The sequence below is a fragment of the Crinia signifera genome, chromosome 6, assembly GCF_055691185.1.
Source record: "Crinia signifera chromosome 6, ASM5569118v1, whole genome shotgun sequence".
Lineage (NCBI taxonomy): Eukaryota > Metazoa > Chordata > Amphibia > Anura > Myobatrachidae > Crinia > Crinia signifera.
In genome coordinates this window covers 63,409,727-63,422,778 of record NC_139222.1, presented here as the reverse complement: position 1 = coordinate 63,422,778, position 13,052 = coordinate 63,409,727, and the positions used below count along the sequence as shown (strand labels likewise).

Sequence of the window (13,052 nt, the reverse complement as noted above, 5' to 3'; positions counted from 1 at the left end):
GTGTCTGTTTGACCTCTTCCAAATGTCTGTGCTGGCAATAAAAAGAAAAAGTTTCCAATATAAATAGCTAGAGAATAAAAACAATTTGCCTGTAATGTGAAAAAACCTACAGCACCTGGTGTTCCCATGTGGTCTCCCACCCAATTACTAACCAGGCCCAACACTGCTTAGCTTCCAAGAACAGACGAGATTGGGCCTATCCAATGTGGTATGGCTGTAGATGAAATACAGGCACTTTTTTGCCCTCTTCTACTTCTATCACCAGGTAAGCTAATAAAAAAGTTTCCTAACTGTATTGGCTTACTGAAAAAAATCATGTGTTGGTAATGTAAAAAGACCTACAGGACATGATATTAGCAGGGGGTCTTAAATTAAACTACTAAAGAGGCTCAACACTGTTTAGCTGCCAAAAGCAGTTGGAATTGGGCCTAAACAGTGTGGTTAAGTCTTTATGTGATGGCTATTGTGTCTGTTTGACCTCTTCCAAATGTCTGTACTGGCAATAAAAAGAAAAAGTTTCCAATTTAAATAGCTAGAGAATAAAAACAATTTGCCTGTAATGTGAAAAAACCTACAGCACCTGGTGTTCCCATGTGGTCTCCCACCCAAGTGCTAACCAGGCCCAACACTGCTTAGCTTCCAAGATCAGACGAGATTGGGCCTATCCAATGTGGTATGGCTGTAGGAGAGATACCGGCACTTTTTTGCCCTCTTCTACTTCTATCACCAGGTAAGCTAATAAAAAAGTTTCCTAACTGTATTGGCTTACTGAAAAAAAATCATGTGTTGGTAATGTAAAAAGACCTACAGGACATGATATTAGCAGGGGGTCTTAAATTAAACTACAAAAGAGGCTCAACACTGTTTAGCTGCCAAAAGCAGTTGGAATTGAGCCTAAACAGTGTGGTAAGTCTTTATGTGATGGCTATTGTGTCTGTTTGACCTCTTCCAAATGTCTGTGCTGGCAATAAAAAGAAAAAGTTTCCAATTTAAATAGCTAGAGAATAAAAACAATTTGCCAGTAATGTGAAAAAACCTACAGCACCTGGTGTTCCCATGTGGTCTCCCACCCAAGTACTAACCAGGCCCAACACTGCTTAGCTTCCAAGATCAGACGAGATTGGGCCTATCCAATGTGGTATGGCTGTGGGTGAGATACAGGCACTTTTTTGCCCTCTTCTACTTCTATCACCAGGTAAGCTAATAAAAAAGTTTCCTAACTGTATTGGCTTACTGAAAAAAATCATGTGTTGGTAATGTAAAAAGACCTACAGGACATCATATTAGCAGGGGGTCTTAAATTAAACTACTAAAGAGGCTCAACACTGTTTAGCTGCCAAAAGCAGTTGGAATTGGGCCTAAACAGTGTGGTAAGTCTTTAGGTGATGGCTATTGTGTCTGTTTGACCTCTTCCAAATGTCTGTACTGGCAATAAAAAGAAAAAGTTTCCAATTTAAATAGCTAGAGAATAAAAACAATTTGCCAGTAATGTGAAAAAACCTACAGCACCTGGTGTTCCCATGTGGTCTCCCACCCAAGTACTAACCAGGCCCAACACTGCTTAGCTTCCAAGATCAGACGAGATTGGGCCTATCCAATGTGGTATGGCTGTAGGTGAGATACAAGCACTTTTTTGCCCTCTTCTACTTCTATCACCAGGTAAGCTAATACAAAAGTTTCCTAACTGTATTGGCTTACTGAAAAAAATCATGTGTTGGTAATGTAAAAAGACCTACAGGACATGATATTAGCAGGGGGTCTTAAATTAAACTACAAAAGAGGCTCAACACTGTTTAGCTGCAAAAAGCAGTTGGAATTGAGCCTAAACAGTGTGGTAAGTCTTTAGGTGATGGCTATTGTGTCTGTTTGACCTCTTCCAAATGTCTGTGCTGGCAATAAAAAGAAAAAGTTTCCAATTTAAATAGCTAGAGAATAAAAACAATTTGCCTGTAATGTGAAAAAACCTACAGCACCTGGTGTTCCCATGTGGTCTCCCACCCAAGTACTAACTAGGCCCAACACTGCTTAGCTTCCAAGATCAGACGAGATTGGGCCTATCCAATGTAGTATGGCTGTAGGTGAGATACAGGCACTTTTTTGCCCTCTTCTACTTCTATCACAAGGTAAGCTAATAAAAAAGTTTCCTAACTGTATTGGCTTACTGAAAAAAATCATGTGTTGGTAATGTAAAAAGACCTACAGGACATGATATTAGCAGGGGGTCTTAAATTAAACTACAAAAGAGGCTCAACACTGTTTAGCTGCCAAAAGCAGTTGGAATTGAGCCTAAACAGTGTGGTAAGTCTTTAGGTGATGGCTAGTGTGTCTGTTTGACCTCTTCCAAATGTCTGTGCTGGCAATAAAAAGAAAAAGTTTCCAATATAAATAGCTAGAGAATAAAAACAATTTGCCGGTAATGTGAAAAAACCTACAGCACCTGGTGTTCCCAGGTGGTCTCCCACCCAAGTACTAACCAGGCCCAACACTGCTTAGCTTCCAAGATCAGACGAGATTGGGCCTATCCAATGTGGTATGGCTGTAGGTGAGATACAGGCATTTTTTTGCCCTCTTCTACTTCTATCACCAGGTAAGCTAATACAAAAGTTTCCTAACTGTATTGGCTTACTGAAAAAAATCATGTGTTGGTAATGTAAAAAGACCTACAGGACATGATATTAGCAGGGGGTCTTAAATTAAACTACAAAAGTGGCTCAACACTGTTTAGCTGCCAAAAGCAGTTGGAATTGAGCCTAAACAGTGTGGTAAGTCTTTAGGTGATGGCTATTGTGTCTGTTTGACCTCTTCCAAATGTCTGTACTGGCAATAAAAAGAAAAAGTTTCCAATTTAAATAGCTAGAGAATAAAAACAATTTGCCAGTAATGTGAAAAAACCTACAGCACCTGGTGTTCCCATGTGGTCTCCCACCCAATTACTAACCAGGCCCAACACTGCTTAGCTTCCAAGAACAGACGAGATTGGGCCTATCCAATGTGGTATGGCTGTAGGTGAGATACAGGCACTTTTTTGCCCTCTTCTACTTCTATCACCAGGTAAGCTAATAAAAAAGTTTCCTAACTGTATTGGCTTACTGAAAAAAATCATGTGTTGGTAATGTAAAAAGACCTACAGGACATGATATTAGCAGGGGGTCTTAAATTAAACTACTAAAGAGGCTCAACACTGTTTAGCTGCCAAAAGCAGTTGGAATTGGGCCTAAACAGTGTGGTAAGTCTTTATGTGATGGCTATTGTGTCTGTTTGACCTCTTCCAAATGTCTGTACTGGCAATAAAAAGAAAAAAAGTTTCCAATTTAAATAGCTAGAGAATAAAAACAATTTGCCTGTAATGTGAAAAAACCTACAGCACCTGGTGTTACCATGTGGTCTCCCACCCAAGTACTAACCAGGCCCAACACTGCTTAGCTTCCAAGATCAGACGAGATTGGGCCTATCCAATGTGGTATGGCTGTAGGTGAGATACAGGCACTTTTTTGCCCTCTTCTACTTCTATCACCAGGTAAGCTAATAAAAAAGTTTCCTAACTGTATTGGCTTACTGAAAAAAAAATCATGTGTTGGTAATGTAAAAAGACCTACAGGACATGATATTAGCAGGGGGTCTTAAATTAAACTACTAAAGAGGCTCAACACTGTTTAGCTGCCAAAAGCAGTTGGAATTGGGCCTAAACAGTGTGGTAAGTCTTTAGGTGATGGCTATTGTGTCTGTTTGACCTCTTCCAAATGTCTGTGCTGGCAATAAAAAGAAAAAGTTTCCAATTTAAATAGCTAGAGAATAAAAACAATTTGCCAGTAATGTGAAAAAACCTACAGCACCTGGTGTTCCCATGTGGTCTCCCACCCAAGTACTAACCAGGCCCAACACTGCTTAGCTTCCAAGATCAGACGAGATTGGGCCTATCCAATGTGGTATGGCTGTAGGTGAGTTAAATCCACTTTTTTGCCCTCTTCTACTTCTATTACCAGGTAAGCTAATACAAAAGTTTCCTAACTGTATTGGCTTACTGAAAAAAATCATGTGTTGGTAATGTAAAAAGACCTACAGGACATGATATTAGCAGGGGGTCTTAAATTAAACTACAAAAGAGGCTCAACACTGTTTAGCTGCCAAAAGCAGTTGGAATTGAGCCTAAACAGTGTGGTAAGTCTTTAGGTGATGGCTATTGTGTCTGTTTGACCTCTTCCAAATGTCTGTGCTGGCAATAAAAAGAAAAAGTTTCCAATATAAATAGCTAGAGAATAAAAACAATTTGCCTGTAATGTGAAAAAACCTACAGCACCTGGTGTTCCCATGTGGTCTCCCACCCAATTACTAACCAGGCCCAACACTGCTTAGCTTCCAAGAACAGACGAGATTGGGCCTATCCAATGTGGTATGGCTGTAGGTGAAATACAGGCACTTTTTTGCCCTCTTCTACTTCTATCACCAGGTAAGCTAATAAAAAAGTTTCCTAACTGTATTGGCTTACTGAAAAAAATCATGTGTTGGTAATGTAAAAAGACCTACAGGACATGATATTAGCAGGGGGTCTTAAATTAAACTACTAAAGAGGCTCAACACTGTTTAGCTGCCAAAAGCAGTTGGAATTGGGCCTAAACAGTGTGGTAAGTCTTTATGTGATGGCTATTGTGTCTGTTTGACCTCTTCCAAATGTCTGTACTGGCAATAAAAAGAAAAAAAGGTTCCAATTTAAATAGCTAGAGAATAAAAACAATTTGCCTGTAATGTGAAAAAACCTACAGCACCTGGTGTTCCCATGTGGTCTCCCACCCAAGTACTAACCAGGCCCAACACTGCTTAGCTTCCAAGATCAGACGAGATTGGGCCTATCCAATGTGGTATGGCTGTAGGTGAAATACAGGCACTTTTTTGCCCTCTTCTACTTCTATCACCAGGTAAGCTAATAAAAAAGTTTCCTAACTGTATTGGCTTACTGAAAAAAAATCATGTGTTGGTAATGTAAAAAGACCTACAGGACATGATATTAGCAGGGGGTCTTAAATTAAACTACTTAAGAGGCTCAACACTGTTTAGCTGCCAAAAGCAGTTGGAATTGGGCCTAAACAGTGTGGTAAGTCTTTAGGTGATGGCTATTGTGTCTGTTTGACCTCTTCCAAATGTCTGTGCTGGCAATAAAAAGAAAAAGTTTCCAATTTAAATAGCTAGAGAATAAAAACAATTTGCCAGTAATGTGAAAAAACCTACAGCACCTGGTGTTCCCATGTGGTCTCCCACCCAAGTACTAACCAGGCCCAACACTGCTTAGCTTCCAAGATCAGACGAGATTGGGCCTATCCAATGTGGTATAGCTGTAGGTGAGTTAAATCCACTTTTTTGCCCTCTTCTACTTCTATTACCAGGTAAGCTAATACAAAAGTTTCCTAACTGTATTGGCTTACTGAAAAAAATCATGTGTTGGTAATGTAAAAAGACCTACAGGACATGATATTAGCAGGGGGTCTTAAATTAAACTACAAAAGAGGCTCAACACTGTTTAGCTGCCAAAAGCAGTTGGAATTGAGCCTAAACATTGTGGTAAGTCTTTAGGTGATGGCTATTGTGTCTCTTTGACCTCTTCCAAATGTCTGTACTGGCAATAAAAAGAAAAAAGTTTCCAATTTAAATAGCTAGAGAATAAAAACAATTTGCCAGTAATGTGAAAAAACCTACAGCACCTGGTGTTCCCATGTGGTCTCCCACCCAAGTACTAACCAGGCCCAACACTGCTTAGCTTCCAAGATCAGACGAGATTGGGCCTATCCAATGTGGTATGGCTGTAGGTGAGATACAGGCACTTTTTTGCCCTCTTCTACTTCTATCACCAGGTAAGCTAATAAAAAAGTTTCCTAACTGTATTGGCTTACTGAAAAAAAATCATGTGTTGGTAATGTAAAAAGACCTACAGGGCATGATATTAGCAGGGGGTCTTAAATTAAACTACTAAAGAGGCTCAACACTGTTTAGCTGCCAAAAGCAGTTGGAATTGGGCCTAAACAGTGTGGTAAGTCTTTAGGTGATGGCTATTGTGTCTGTTTGACCTCTTCCAAATGTCTGTGCTGGCAATAAAAAGAAAAAGTTTCCAATTTAAATAGCTAGAGAATAAAAACAATTTGCCAGTAATGTGAAAAAACCTACAGCACCTGGTGTTCCCATGTGGTCTCCCACCCAAGTACTAACCAGGCCCAACACTGCTTAGCTTCCAAGATCAGACGAGATTGGGCCTATCCAATGTGGTATGGCTGTAGGTGAGTTAAATCAACTTTTTTGCCCTCTTCTACTTCTATTACCAGGTAAGCTAATACAAAAGTTTCCTAACTGTATTGGCTTACTGAAAAAAATCATGTGTTGGTAATGTAAAAAGACCTACAGGACATGATATTAGCAGGGGGTCTTAAATTAAACTACAAAAGAGGCTCAACACTGTTTAGCTGCCAAAAGCAGTTGGAATTGAGCCTAAACATTGTGGTAAGTCTTTAGGTGATGGCTATTGTGTCTGTTTGACCTCTTCCAAATGTCTGTGCTGGCAATAAAATGAAAAAGTTTCCAATATAAATAGCTAGAGAATAAAAACAATTTGCCAGTAATGTGAAAAAACCTACAGCACCTGGTGTTCCCATGTGGTCTCCCACCCAAGTACTAACCAGGCCCAACACTGCTTAGCTTCCAAGATCAGACGAGATTGAGCCTATCCAATGTGGTATGGCTGTAGGTGAGTTAAATTCACTTTTTTGCCCTCTTCTACTTCTATCACCAGGTAAGCTAATAAAAAAGTTTCCTAACTGTATTGGCTTACTTAAAAAAAATCATGTGTTGGTAATGTAAAAAGACCTACAGGACATGATATTAGCAGGGGGTCTTAAATTAAACTACTAAACAGGCTCAACACTGTTTAGCTGCCAAAAGCAGTTGGAATTGGGCCTAAACAGTGTGGTAAGTCTTTAGGTGATGGCTATTGTGTCTGTTTGACCTCTTCCAAATGTCTGTACTGGCAATAAAAAGAAAAAGTTTCCAATTTAAATAGCTAGAGAATAAAAACAATTTGACTGTAATGTGAAAAAACCTACAGCACCTGGTGTTCCCATGTGGTCTCCCACCCAAGTACTAACCAGGCCCAACACTGCTTAGCTTCCAAGATCTGACGAGATTGAGCCTATCCAATGTGGTATGGCTGTAGGTGAGTTAAATTCACTTTTTTGCCCTCTTCTACTTCTATCACCAGGTAAGCTAATAAAAAAGTTTCCTAACTGTATTGGCTTACTTAAAAAAAATCATGTGTTGGTAATGTAAAAAGACCTACAGGACATGATATTAGCAGGGGGTCTTAAATTAAACTACTAAACAGGCTCAACACTGTTTAGCTGCCAAAAGCAGTTGGAATTGGGCCTAAACAGTTTGCTATGTCTTTAGGTGATGGCTATTGTGTCTGTTTGACCTCTTCCAAATGTCTGTGCTGGCAATAAAAAGATAAAGTTTCCTATTTAAATAGCTAGAGAATAAAAACAATTTGCCAGTAATGTGAAAAAACCTACAGCACCTGGTGTTCCCATGTGGTCTCCCACCCAAGTACTAACCAGGCCCAACACTGCTTAGCTTCCAAGAGCAGACGAGATTGGGCCTATCCAATGTGGTATGGCTGTAGGTGAGTTAAAGCCACTTTTTTGCCCTCTTCTACTTCTATCACCAGGTAAGCTAATACAAAAGTTTCCTAACTGTATTGGCTTACTGAAAAAAATCATGTGTTGGTAATGTAAAAAGACCTACAGGACATGATATTAGCAGGGGGTCTTAAATTAAACTACAAAAGAGGCTCAACACTGTTTAGCTGCCAAAAGCAGTTGGAATTGAGCCTAAACAGTGTGGTAAGTCTATAGGTGATGGCTATTGTGTCTGTTTGACCTCTTCCAAATGTCTGTGCTGGCAATAAAAAGAAAAAGTTTCCAATATAAATAGCTAGAGAATAAAAACAATTTGCCTGTAATGTGAAAAAACCTACAGCACCTGGTGTTCCCATGTGGTCTCCCACCCAATTACTAACCAGGCCCAACACTGCTTAGTTTCCAAGAACAGACGAGATTGGGCCTATCCAATGTGGTATGGCTGTAGGTGAAATACAGGCACTTTTTTGCCCTCTTCTACTTCTATCACCAGGTAAGCTAATAAAAAAGTTTCCTAACTGTATTGGCTTACTGAAAAAAATCATGTGTTGGTAATGTAAAAAGACCTACAGGACATGATATTAGCATGGGGTCTTAAATTAAACTACTAAAGAGGCTCAACACTGTTTAGCTGCCAAAAGCAGTTGGAATTGGGCCTAAACAGTGTGGTAAGTCTTTATGTGATGGCTATTGTGTCTGTTTGACCTCTTCCAAATGTCTGTACTGGCAATAAAAAGAAAAAGTTTCCAATTTAAATAGCTAGAGAATAAAAACAATTTGCCTGTAATGTGAAAAAACCTACAGCACCTGGTGTTCCCATGTGGTCTCCCACCCAAGTACTAACCAGGACCAACACTGCTTAGCTTCCAAGATCAGACGAGATTGGGCCTATCCAATGTGGTATGGCTGTAGGTGAGATACAGGCACTTTTTTGCCCTCTTCTACTTCTATCACCAGGTAAGCTAATAAAAAAGTTTCCTAACTGTATTGGCTTACTGAAAAAAATCATGTGTTGGTAATGTAAAAAGACCTACAGGACATGATATTAGCAGGGGGTCTTAAATTAAACTACAAAAGAGGCTCAACACTGTTTAGCTGCCAAAAGCAGTTGGAATTGAGCCTAAACAGTGTGGTAAGTCTTTAGGTGATGGCTATTGTGTCTGTTAGACCTCTTCCAAATGTCTGTGCTGGCAATAAAAAGAAAAAGTTTCCAATATAAATAGCTAGAGAATAAAAACAATTTGCCTGTAATGTGAAAAAACCTACAGCACCTGGTGTTCCCATGTGGTCTCCCACCCAATTACTAACCAGGCCCAACACTGCTTAGCTTCCAAGAACAGACGAGATTGGGCCTATCCAATGTGGTATGGCTGTAGGTGAAATACAGGCACTTTTTTGCCCTCTTCTACTTCTATCACCAGGTAAGCTAATAAAAAAGTTTCCTAACTGTATTGACTTACTGAAAAAAATCATGTGTTGGTAATGTAAAAAGACCTACAGGACATGATATTAGCAGGGGGTCTTAAATTAAACTACTAAAGAGGCTCAACACTGTTTAGCTGCCAAAAGCAGTTGGAATTGGGCCTAAACAGTGTGGTAAGTCTTTATGTGATGGCTATTGTGTCTGTTTGACCTCTTCCAAATGTCTGTACTGGCAATAAAAAGAAAAAAAGTTTCCAATTTAAATAGCTAGAGAATAAAAACAATTTGCCTGTAATGTGAAAAAACCTACAGCACCTGGTGTTCCCATGTGGTCTCCCACCCAAGTACTAACCAGGCCCAACACTGCTTAGCTTCCAAGATCAGACGAGATTGGGCCTATCCAATGTGGTATGGCTGTAGGTGAGATACAGGCACTTTTTTGCCCTCTTCTACTTCTATCACCAGGTAAGCTAATAAAAAAGTTTCCTAACTGTATTGGCTTACTGAAAAAAAAATCATGTGTTGGTAATGTAAAAAGACCTACAGGACATGATATTAGCAGGGGTCTTAAATTAAACTACTAAAGAGGCTCAACACTGTTTAGCTGCCAAAAGCAGTTGGAATTGGGCCTAAACAGTGTGGTAAGTCTTTAGGTGATGGCTATTGTGTCTGTTTGACCTCTTCCAAATGTCTGTGCTGTCAATAAAAAGAAAAAGTTTCCAATTCAAATAGCTAGAGAATAAAAACAATTTGCCAGTAATGTGAAAAAACCTACAGCACCTGGTGTTCCCATGTGGTCTCCCACCCAAGTACTAACCAGGCCCAACACTGCTTAGCTTCCAAGATCAGACGAGATTGGGCCTATCCAATGTGGTATGGCTGTAGGTGAGTTAAATCCACTTTTTTGCCCTCTTCTACTTCTATTACCAGGTAAGCTAATACAAAAGTTTCCTAACTGTATTGGCTTACTGAAAAAAATCATGTGTTGGTAATGTAAAAAGACCTACAGGACATGATATTAGCAGGGGGTCTTAAATTAAACTACAAAAGAGGCTCAACACTGTTTAGCTGCCAAAAGCAGTTGGAATTGAGCCTAAACAGTGTGGTAAGTCTTTAGGTGATGGCTATTGTGTCTGTTTGACCTCTTCCAAATGTCTGTGCTGGCAATAAAAAGAAAAAGTTTCCAATATAAATAGCTAGAGAATAAAAACAATTTGCCTGTAATGTGAAAAAACCTACAGCACCTGGTGTTCCCATGTGGTCTCCCACCCAATTACTAACCAGGCCCAACACTGCTTAGCTTCCAAGAACAGACGAGATTGGGCCTATCCAATGTGGTATGGCTGTAGGTGAGATACAGGCACTTTTTTGCCCTCTTCTACTTCTATCACCAGGTAAGCTAATAAAAAAGTTTCCTAACTGTATTGGCTTACTGAAAAAAATCATGTGTTGGTAATGTAAAAAGACCTACAGGACATGATATTAGCAGGGGGTCTTAAATTAAACTACTAAAGAGGCTCAACACTGTTTAGCTGCCAAAAGCAGTTGGAATTGGGCCTAAACAGTGTGGTAATTCTTTATGTGATGGCTATTGTGTCTGTTTGACCTCTTCCAAATGTCTGTACTGGCAATAAAAAGAAAAAAAGTTTCCAATTTAAATAGCTAGAGAATAAAAACAATTTGCCTGTAATGTGAAAAAACCTACAGCACCTGGTGTTCCCATGTGGTCTCCCACCCAAGTACTAACCAGGCCCAACACTGCTTAGCTTCCAAGATCAGACGAGATTGGGCCTATCCAATGTGGTATGGCTGTAGGTGAGATACAGGCACTTTTTTGCCCTCTTCTACTTCTATCACCAGGTAAGCTAATAAAAAAGTTTCCTAACTGTATTGGCTTACTGAAAAAAAATCATGTGTTGGTAATGTAAAAAGACCTACAGGACATGATATTAGCAGGGGGTCTTAAATTAAACTACTAAAGAGGCTCAACACTGTTTAGCTGCCAAAAGCAGTTGGAATTGGGCCTAAACAGTGTGGTAAGTCTTTAGGTGATGGCTATTGTGTCTGTTTGACCTCTTCCAAATGTCTGTGCTGGCAATAAAAAGAAAAAGTTTCCAATTTAAATAGCTAGAGAATAAAAACAATTTGCCAGTAATGTGAAAAAACCTACAGCACCTGGTGTTCCCATGTGGTCTCCCACCCAAGTACTAACCAGGCCCAACACTGCTTAGCTTCCAAGATCAGACGAGATTGGGCCTATCCAATGTGGTATGGCTGTAGGTGAGTTAAAAGCACTTTTTTGCCCTCTTCTACTTCTATCACCAGGTAAGCTAATACAAAAGTTTCCTAACTGTATTGGCTTACTGAAAAAAATCATGTGTTGGTAATGTAAAAAGACCTACAGGACATGATATTAGCAGGGGGTCTTAAATTAAACTACAAAAGAGGCTCAACACTGTTTAGCTGCCAAAAGCAGTTGGAATTGAGCCTAAACATTGTGGTAAGTCTTTAGGTGATGGCTATTGTGTCTGTTTGACCTCTTCCAAATGTCTGTGCTGGCAATAAAATGAAAAAGTTTCCAATATAAATAGCTAGAGAATAAAAACAATTTGCCAGTAATGTGAAAAAACCTACAGCACCTGGTGTTCCCATGTGGTCTCCCACCCAAGTACTAACCAGGCCCAACACTGCTTAGCTTCCAAGATCAGACGAGATTGGGCCTATCCAATGTGGTATGGCTGTAGGTGAGATACAGGCACTTTTTTGCCCTCTTCTACTTCTATCACCAGGTAAGCTAATAAAAAAGTTTCCTAACTGTATTGGCTTACTGAAAAAAATCATGTGTTGGTAATGTAAAAAGACCTACAGGACATGATATTAGCAGGGGGTCTTAAATTAAACTACAAAAGAGGCTCAACACTGTTTAGCTGCCAAAAGCAGTTGGAATTGAGCCTAAACAGTGTGGTAAGTCTTTAGGTAATGGCTATTGTGTCTGTTTGACCTCTTCCAAATGTCTGTGCTGGCAATAAAAAGAAAAAGTTTCCAATATAAATAGCTAGAGAATAAAAACAATTTGCCTGTAATGTGAAAAAACCTACAGCACCTGGTGTTCCCATGTGGTCTCCCACCCAATTACTAACCAGGCCCAACACTGCTTAGCTTCCAAGAACAGACGAGATTGGGCCTATTCAATGTGGTATGGCTGTAGGTGAAATACAGGCACTTTTTTGCCCTCTTCTACTTCTATCACCAGGTAAGCTAATAAAAAAGTTTCCTAACTGTATTGGCTTACTGAAAAAAATCATGTGTTGGTAATGTAAAAAGACCTACAGGACATGATATTAGCAGGGGGTCTTAAATTAAACTACTAAAGAGGCTCAACACTGTTTAGCTGCCAAAAGCAGTTGGAATTGGGCCTAAACAGTGTGGTAAGTCTTTATGTGATGGCTATTGTGTCTCTTTGACCTCTTCCAAATGTCTGTACTGGCAATAAAAAGAAAAAAGTTTCCAATTTAAATAGCTAGAGAATAAAAACAATTTGCCTGTAATGTGAAAAAACCTACAGCACCTGGTGTTCCCATGTGGTCTCCCACCCAAGTACTAACCAGGCCCAACACTGCTTAGCTTCCAAGATCAGACGAGATTGGGCCTATCCAATGTGGTATGGCTGTAGGTGAGATACAGGCACTTTTTTGCCCTCTTCTACTTCTATCACCAGGTAAGCTAATAAAAAAGTTTCCTAACTGTATTGGCTTACTGAAAAAAAATCATGTGTTGGTAATGTAAAAAGACCTACAGGACATGATATTAGCAGGGGGTCTTAAATTAAACTACTAAAGAGGCTCAACACTGTTTAGCTGCCAAAAGCAGTTGGAATTGGGCCTAAACAGTGTGGTAAGTCTTTAGGTGATGGCTATTGTGTCTGTTTGACCTCTTCCAAATGTCTGTGCTGGCAAT

At 39.7% G+C, this 13,052-nt stretch overlaps 21 non-coding genes and 7 pseudogenes across 21 annotated transcripts; all 28 read right to left on the bottom strand.

The window, feature by feature from the left end:
• Positions 1-103: 103 nt before the first annotated feature.
• On the bottom strand, positions 104-222 carry LOC146010791 (5S ribosomal RNA; annotated as a pseudogene).
• A 346-nt stretch (positions 223-568) lies between these two features.
• Positions 569-687, bottom strand: LOC146010294 (5S ribosomal RNA). Its single transcript, XR_014444809.1, has one exon. It is a non-coding gene; the product is annotated as a 5S ribosomal RNA (ribosomal RNA).
• A 346-nt stretch (positions 688-1,033) lies between these two features.
• On the bottom strand, positions 1,034-1,152 carry LOC146015599 (5S ribosomal RNA). Its single transcript, XR_014448516.1, has one exon. It is a non-coding gene; the product is annotated as a 5S ribosomal RNA (ribosomal RNA).
• Positions 1,153-1,497: 345 nt separating this feature from the next.
• On the bottom strand, positions 1,498-1,616 carry LOC146013692 (5S ribosomal RNA). The gene has a single exon (XR_014446663.1). It is a non-coding gene; the product is annotated as a 5S ribosomal RNA (ribosomal RNA).
• A 345-nt stretch (positions 1,617-1,961) lies between these two features.
• Positions 1,962-2,080, bottom strand: LOC146017073 (5S ribosomal RNA). Its single transcript, XR_014449947.1, has one exon. It is a non-coding gene; the product is annotated as a 5S ribosomal RNA (ribosomal RNA).
• Positions 2,081-2,425: 345 nt separating this feature from the next.
• Positions 2,426-2,544, bottom strand: LOC146016558 (5S ribosomal RNA). Its single transcript, XR_014449447.1, has one exon. It is a non-coding gene; the product is annotated as a 5S ribosomal RNA (ribosomal RNA).
• Positions 2,545-2,889: 345 nt separating this feature from the next.
• Positions 2,890-3,008, bottom strand: LOC146010448 (5S ribosomal RNA; annotated as a pseudogene).
• A 347-nt stretch (positions 3,009-3,355) lies between these two features.
• Positions 3,356-3,474, bottom strand: LOC146016700 (5S ribosomal RNA). The gene has a single exon (XR_014449582.1). It is a non-coding gene; the product is annotated as a 5S ribosomal RNA (ribosomal RNA).
• Positions 3,475-3,821: 347 nt separating this feature from the next.
• On the bottom strand, positions 3,822-3,940 carry LOC146013691 (5S ribosomal RNA). The gene has a single exon (XR_014446662.1). It is a non-coding gene; the product is annotated as a 5S ribosomal RNA (ribosomal RNA).
• A 345-nt stretch (positions 3,941-4,285) lies between these two features.
• On the bottom strand, positions 4,286-4,404 carry LOC146010447 (5S ribosomal RNA; annotated as a pseudogene).
• Positions 4,405-4,751: 347 nt separating this feature from the next.
• LOC146013690 (5S ribosomal RNA) lies at positions 4,752-4,870 on the bottom strand. The gene has a single exon (XR_014446661.1). It is a non-coding gene; the product is annotated as a 5S ribosomal RNA (ribosomal RNA).
• Positions 4,871-5,216: 346 nt separating this feature from the next.
• LOC146014487 (5S ribosomal RNA) lies at positions 5,217-5,335 on the bottom strand. The gene has a single exon (XR_014447439.1). It is a non-coding gene; the product is annotated as a 5S ribosomal RNA (ribosomal RNA).
• Positions 5,336-5,681: 346 nt separating this feature from the next.
• Positions 5,682-5,800, bottom strand: LOC146013689 (5S ribosomal RNA). The gene has a single exon (XR_014446660.1). It is a non-coding gene; the product is annotated as a 5S ribosomal RNA (ribosomal RNA).
• Positions 5,801-6,146: 346 nt separating this feature from the next.
• LOC146013688 (5S ribosomal RNA) lies at positions 6,147-6,265 on the bottom strand. Its single transcript, XR_014446659.1, has one exon. It is a non-coding gene; the product is annotated as a 5S ribosomal RNA (ribosomal RNA).
• Positions 6,266-6,610: 345 nt separating this feature from the next.
• Positions 6,611-6,729, bottom strand: LOC146014688 (5S ribosomal RNA). The gene has a single exon (XR_014447634.1). It is a non-coding gene; the product is annotated as a 5S ribosomal RNA (ribosomal RNA).
• Positions 6,730-7,075: 346 nt separating this feature from the next.
• Positions 7,076-7,194, bottom strand: LOC146014552 (5S ribosomal RNA). Its single transcript, XR_014447502.1, has one exon. It is a non-coding gene; the product is annotated as a 5S ribosomal RNA (ribosomal RNA).
• A 346-nt stretch (positions 7,195-7,540) lies between these two features.
• LOC146015738 (5S ribosomal RNA) lies at positions 7,541-7,659 on the bottom strand. Its single transcript, XR_014448650.1, has one exon. It is a non-coding gene; the product is annotated as a 5S ribosomal RNA (ribosomal RNA).
• Positions 7,660-8,004: 345 nt separating this feature from the next.
• Positions 8,005-8,123, bottom strand: LOC146010390 (5S ribosomal RNA; annotated as a pseudogene).
• Positions 8,124-8,468: 345 nt separating this feature from the next.
• On the bottom strand, positions 8,469-8,587 carry LOC146015781 (5S ribosomal RNA). The gene has a single exon (XR_014448691.1). It is a non-coding gene; the product is annotated as a 5S ribosomal RNA (ribosomal RNA).
• A 345-nt stretch (positions 8,588-8,932) lies between these two features.
• Positions 8,933-9,051, bottom strand: LOC146010446 (5S ribosomal RNA; annotated as a pseudogene).
• A 347-nt stretch (positions 9,052-9,398) lies between these two features.
• On the bottom strand, positions 9,399-9,517 carry LOC146013687 (5S ribosomal RNA). The gene has a single exon (XR_014446658.1). It is a non-coding gene; the product is annotated as a 5S ribosomal RNA (ribosomal RNA).
• A 346-nt stretch (positions 9,518-9,863) lies between these two features.
• LOC146013686 (5S ribosomal RNA) lies at positions 9,864-9,982 on the bottom strand. Its single transcript, XR_014446657.1, has one exon. It is a non-coding gene; the product is annotated as a 5S ribosomal RNA (ribosomal RNA).
• Positions 9,983-10,327: 345 nt separating this feature from the next.
• Positions 10,328-10,446, bottom strand: LOC146010445 (5S ribosomal RNA; annotated as a pseudogene).
• A 347-nt stretch (positions 10,447-10,793) lies between these two features.
• LOC146013685 (5S ribosomal RNA) lies at positions 10,794-10,912 on the bottom strand. Its single transcript, XR_014446656.1, has one exon. It is a non-coding gene; the product is annotated as a 5S ribosomal RNA (ribosomal RNA).
• Positions 10,913-11,258: 346 nt separating this feature from the next.
• On the bottom strand, positions 11,259-11,377 carry LOC146013684 (5S ribosomal RNA). The gene has a single exon (XR_014446655.1). It is a non-coding gene; the product is annotated as a 5S ribosomal RNA (ribosomal RNA).
• Positions 11,378-11,722: 345 nt separating this feature from the next.
• On the bottom strand, positions 11,723-11,841 carry LOC146013683 (5S ribosomal RNA). The gene has a single exon (XR_014446654.1). It is a non-coding gene; the product is annotated as a 5S ribosomal RNA (ribosomal RNA).
• A 345-nt stretch (positions 11,842-12,186) lies between these two features.
• On the bottom strand, positions 12,187-12,305 carry LOC146010381 (5S ribosomal RNA; annotated as a pseudogene).
• Positions 12,306-12,651: 346 nt separating this feature from the next.
• LOC146013681 (5S ribosomal RNA) lies at positions 12,652-12,770 on the bottom strand. The gene has a single exon (XR_014446652.1). It is a non-coding gene; the product is annotated as a 5S ribosomal RNA (ribosomal RNA).
• Positions 12,771-13,052: the final 282 nt, after the last annotated feature.